We start from the raw sequence: 5,368 nt of genomic DNA, 5'->3' as shown, positions 1-5,368 counted from the left end.
ACAGAAAATAGCCCCAGTGAAATATATGTAGCCTTTATATTAAAAGGTAGAAACTAGAAACATGAATTTTTGCATTAGCAGTTTATTTGAAAGGAATTCTGTGATTTTACTTGTGTCTACCCTGATGCAAAAGCTTGTAAATCTATCACAGCATTGGCTGCTGAGGTTCATAAGTGGGACTCTCAATCCTGATGGGAAATAACAACTCTCTCAAATATTTCTCCTCCTAATTGGTTTATTGCACAACAATCTGTCAGCATTCGAAACATCTTCCTATAAACACGCAGATAAAAACACTGTCTGATGGAAGATTTTCTGAAGTATAGCTGCATTTTTTTCACAGGTTTGGCTCATTATAATGAATTACGGCTCCCATAATCCCTATCAATTATCATTTGTGTGACATATCCGTTTTCAGTGTTTAGGTTCTGCTGCTTCTCGCTGCCACGGTGTACTTGAAGTTATCAGCGGTCGTAGTCTAAGCTAGAAGTATATGACGTCTGGGTAAAATGATTTTAAATCTCTCCAAGGCCTGTGCTGGGTCAGACCTTTGTGACCACAAAGATATAAGCAAGATGGTATCTTTATTTGTACTGACATAGCAAAACAAAGCAGAGGATAATAAAATAAGAAAGGTTTTTAGCTGCTGCTAAAGCCGCTCTGAGTCTTTAAATCTCCCACTACAACACCAGACACTATTCAAATGTGATAATAACTATGACTGTAAGTTGCCACATACAGTAGGCCGACGGTGAACACATTCTCAGTGCGACACATGTCTAAAAAAATGTGCTTTATCTTTCCTGTCCCCTTCCTTCTTTTCTGCTCATCCTCTGCAATGTAAATTCCTGTGCGTGTGTTTAGACTTAACCTGAATACCCCCGTCCCCGTGTGGCAGGAATATTAACACAAAAAACAGACACTGTAATGCTGCCAAGCTGTTTGTGGGCCCTGATGGGACAGTACCGTAAAAGTTCTAATATCAGTGGCCGAAATGAGACTACCTGCATACTGTTCAGATCTTATATGACAGAGAGACTAAGGACGATATAGGTTTGATGGACTTAGACTATTATTATAGGCCTGTCTGAAGCCACATCTTGAAAACATTACTCTGTAAAGAGTCAAAAGTTTACCGGAGCTCATCCTTGGCTTTTTTTTTTGTGCTTAAAAATCTGTGAAACTGTGCTACTCTGTCTGCCTTCATGTGATTTTCTTTTTATCTTTGTGCTTTTGAAGCCACGTCTGTGCTTCCAGGAAGGAACAGAAGAAATCAAGGATAATTTTTTAATATAAAACTTGAAGAAGAATACTAGAAATGAGGAACAATATCTGAAAAGAAGGTGGACGTCAACATTTTGTTGAGGGTCACGGCTGTCCCGTTGCTTCGTCACATTAAAGTTCTGATTGTCTTAAAGGGGGACGATGATACCCAGAGCCCCGGGGTCCCTGCCAACACAAACCCTGCTCCCAACTAAACAGTCCCCCACAATCCCTTGCTCCAAGCAGGGTAGGGAGGGGGGGGGGTGGATGAGAGTCAGAACAGGACGGAGGAGGGACACATCGGCGCCATGGCGATCCCTAAGACAACTTATCTCCTCTCTCACAATGATAGTGCCTGTCAAAATAACTGCCAAGATACATAGCCAGCCAGGAACTGGTTAACTCCTGCTTTGTCCAATCAGAGGGCCCGCAGTCTCTGTCTTTCCCCACCTTGGAGGGCTCTCTAGGAGCCGAGCTCCACAAACACACATTATCTGTGTCTCAGTGCACTCGAACAGGTTCAGTTCAGTTCAGCTTTATTGGAAGGAGAGACGGGAAATGGTCACTACATTTTCTAAATATCGTTCTAGTTAAAGGGTAACTTTGGTGTTTTTTAACCTGAACCATATTTTCTCATGTTTTTGTATCTAAGTGACAAATGTACAACAATTTTTGAGACTGGTCCAGTATTAAGTGAGAGCGCTGCAGCTGGATGCCATCACACAGGCTTCAATGTATCTACTTGGGGCATTTGTGCACTGTCAATCTATGTCTACTTGTTTTTGCCACTGACAGGATCAGATTATCATTATAAGTGTCTGGCAACATTATGGAAAAGATCCCTACAGAGATAGGCCTTTTTTTAAAGAGTAAGATCCTTTTAATGTCACCAGGAACAGCCCTGAAAACGCTATCACCAAACCCACCAGACTTCTTTTATATAAACAGTAATTTTAGCGTGTATAGAGTCAGCATATTTTCACATCTAACTGGGTGAGTTAAGGGCTTATTTCAACCACAGCAGATTTGGTGATTGTTGGAACAGTGGAAAGACAAACCAAGATGGGTTCTGTGTGTTTTATTTTGTTTCTGTTGACTTTGAATAAAGTGTGTTTTAAAAGAAATAAAATTGGTGTTTATTTTAATGGAGTCTGGTGGGTTTGGCGATAGTGATTTTGGGCTGTTTCTGATTAAACTAAAAGGATCTTACATTTTAACAAAAAGTTCTATCTCTGTAGGGATCCTTTCCATAAGGTTGTCAGACACTTACATTTACAATCCAAGCCTGTCAGTAGCAAAGACAAGCACTTTTAGTGGACATAAATTGATGACGGCAAATGCCCTGAGTGGTTGCATTGCTACTGCCAGACTCAGCATCGCCTCTCAGAAATTGCTGTTCACATTAGTTACTTTGACTAAAAAATTAGGGATGCACAATAATATCTGCATGCATTGGTACTGGCCAACATTGGCTTTAAAATTTCACGTCTTCATCTGCTAGTGGTCCATCATGATAAGATAAGAGTATGCATGCATATGATGTTAATTCCACTACAGAAGAGACTTAATGATCACTTTATCAGTATAGAGCTCGTAAGTCACGCCCCTTCCGGTAGACCGCCATCGGACCTCTAGGCTCGGAAAATATGAATGGGAGTCAATGGAGAGAAAATTATTATTTTCTGGTCCCAGTCATTAAATGCCTTGGATTACACAAATATTTTGTGTGGGTCTAAATAATATTTTTTCATGTTAAGAGTTTGACAATTTATTGTATGATTCTTCAGTTAAAGGCTGTGGAAACAACGTAATGAGAAAGACTACATGTCGCCTATGTGATGTCACGTCATCACACTTTCCCTCCACTTCTCAACTCACAGTGCTGCTGCTGCGTCTTCTGCCACGATCTACGTAGCCATCAACGCCGACCATCTCCCCACTGGTGTGGCTGAAACTTTCCACATGTCCAGACTTGTAGTGGTTTTCGCCAGGCTGAAGGCTTTTGTCCTCTCCTTGGAAGAAGGCGGTGAAGTGTACCAGAGACACAGCCATGTTCAGAGTGCAAGTGGTGACGTATATCATACGCGTCGAGAGCAGTGAAGAGCTGTAGTCCACAAAGCACTCTCACACAAAACCTAACAGTAACAAACTTCTTCCCGCTAAATTGCAGCCTTCTTTGCATGAAAAAAATATATTAAAAATTCACAAACAACATATGTGAAATTCATGGCACAATTCAAATGTGACCAGAAAATAATTTTCATCTAGCCACTGAAATACATTATGAGAAATCAATTTTTAAGGTCCCATGTACCAGAAACGGAAACACGCAACCTACAAGCTCTATCGGTCAAATGAGTTGTTAGATTTTGGCATATCGAATACTGGCAAAAAAATATGCAGTATTGTGCATCCTAAACAAAAATGTGGGAAAATAGGGTCCAGGTTGAGGAATACTGAAGTTACCCTTTAATATCACAAATTAAAGACACTCAATCTCTCCCTCACCTCAGTCCTCTCAGTGTGAAATGCTGCAGTCTTTACTCGTACAGTAGAGACTGTTTTGAGTTTTGCTCTTTTAACTTGTAATGACCAAAAAAAGCTCAAGTTACATTACAGGGTTATTATGGTGGACTCTTTGAATATGCAATCTATTATATGTAGGCTGTGGACTGTCCTATGTACATCTGCCCTCTTTCACATTTTGCAAACCGCTGTGTCTAGCACCATTTGTTGTGAACTGTCGCCACCAAGCGGTGTAAATTATAAATGGCTCAGGAGTATATCAGGAGGTGGCAGAGTCAAGTAAACTTTTCGGGGTTGGTATGGTTGGTACCCTCCAAGAGGTCACGTGAGACTTGAGATGGTAAGATTATTTATATGATAATTTTTTTTCTTTTCTTTGAAAAATACTTTTGAACAATGCATTTCATAAACATGTTATAAGTCTTCTTGGAAAATATTGATAAAAAGCCAGAGACATTAGATTTGTTCCATAACAGCAGTATGTGTATAAATAAAAGAATAAATTAAAAATGAATGGAACAACGCCCGTGCAAAAACACACACAATAGGGTTACTTAATTGGGTATGAAACTGAATTATTTTTATAAATATATAATAATAGTTTTGACTATTTTTAATTGGAAATTAATCAGCTATTTCTACCAGAGTTAAAGTATATTTTTGTATAGACCTCGAGAAATAAATAGAAATAAACAGTTAATAAAATCACTCAAAAATCACACTTCTCTAACAGGTCACAAGTACACCAAGCTGACGAAGCCAAAAACGTTGAGAACTACTGCATTACAGTCTGTGGTAAGTCCTATCACCTCTTAACTCATTAAACAAATAGCAGAGGCATTATTAAAACCCAAAGAATGATTTTCAAAAGTCAAATATTAAAGACTATATCTTGTTTTGGATGTGGGTAAAGAAATCTCCATAGCATGAGGGATAACGTTATATCTGTAGGCTAGTACGGTGTGCAGAATTTCTTAAGGGGCATATTTTAGACTAATACTTTGCTTAAATAGTAAATAAATAAAATGGTGGTAACGCAATTGCATTAAAAAACGAAAATAATGACATTACTGTTCTACCGTAATGACCACTAAATGATAACGTCACCTCCCTCCAGTCATGGTGTCGTGTGCTGTACAGATTGTAAACCCTGGATTTGATTTTCATTTGTGATTTGGGGCTATGTAAATACAACGTACGTGATTTGCGTCACTACTAACACAACTACAGCTGTGAGTGCCACAGGAGCGCGCACGTGTGGCGTATTAATTTACAACCCATCTGTTGTGCGGTCAAGGTCTGCTGAACCCTGTTACGGGGTGAAGGGATTTCAGGTGGAGATGGAAAAAAGTAGTTCCCTGACCGGGAATCGAACCCGGGCCGCGGCGGTGAGAGCGCCGAATCCTAACCACTAGACCACCAGGGACTGATATATAACTGTATACACGGACTACATTTTGTTCATTATTATAGACTTACTGTCATATATTTGTATAATTTTTATGTTTGAGGTTTTATAAAAGATCGACAAATAACCAGGTCGCCAACCTAGCTAACCTTAGCTAACCTTAGCTAGCAT

At 39.5% G+C, this 5,368-nt stretch overlaps 1 non-coding gene across 1 annotated transcript; it reads right to left on the bottom strand.

The window, feature by feature from the left end:
- Positions 1-5,143: 5,143 nt before the first annotated feature.
- trnae-cuc (transfer RNA glutamic acid (anticodon CUC)) lies at positions 5,144-5,215 on the bottom strand. The gene has a single exon. It is a non-coding gene; the product is annotated as a tRNA-Glu (tRNA).
- Between the last annotated feature and the right edge of the window lie 153 nt (positions 5,216-5,368).

The sequence above is a fragment of the Epinephelus lanceolatus genome, chromosome 13 (assembly GCF_041903045.1).
Source record: "Epinephelus lanceolatus isolate andai-2023 chromosome 13, ASM4190304v1, whole genome shotgun sequence".
Taxonomy (NCBI): Eukaryota; Metazoa; Chordata; class Actinopteri; order Perciformes; family Serranidae; genus Epinephelus; species Epinephelus lanceolatus.
Note: the sequence above shows the minus strand (reverse complement) of the source record. Positions and strands in the feature narration are given on the sequence as shown.